Below are 346 nucleotides of genomic sequence, written 5' to 3' on the forward strand. Positions count from 1 at the left end.
TTTCATGAGTTTTTTGCATTTTTTTCACGTAAAGTTACGTGGTATTTTCTAGGAGTTCACAAGTTAAATTTTAGCCAAATAAACTTAGATCAAGTTGTTACGAAGAAAAAAAATTGTAGTAGCAAACTTTTGATGCAGTTACTTCTATTTGAGACGTAGATCATGGATACACAGTCTCGCCCCTTATTTTCGTACCGGAACATTCCGCCATCTTGGATTTTAGTTTTCATTTAATTATTTTGCAAAACTGTAACTAAATAGTGGAGCGAAGTGTGTTATGGACCACATAAGGAAATATTTCTGCAGAGAAAACGGAAATCTGAATTTTTGCTTCATTTTTTTTTTT

Source organism: Rhagoletis zephyria, unplaced genomic scaffold (genome assembly GCF_001687245.7).
Source record: "Rhagoletis zephyria isolate East Lansing unplaced genomic scaffold, Rhagoletis_zephyria_1.1 Rzeph_scaffold_10371, whole genome shotgun sequence".
NCBI classification, from domain to species: domain Eukaryota; kingdom Metazoa; phylum Arthropoda; class Insecta; order Diptera; family Tephritidae; genus Rhagoletis; species Rhagoletis zephyria.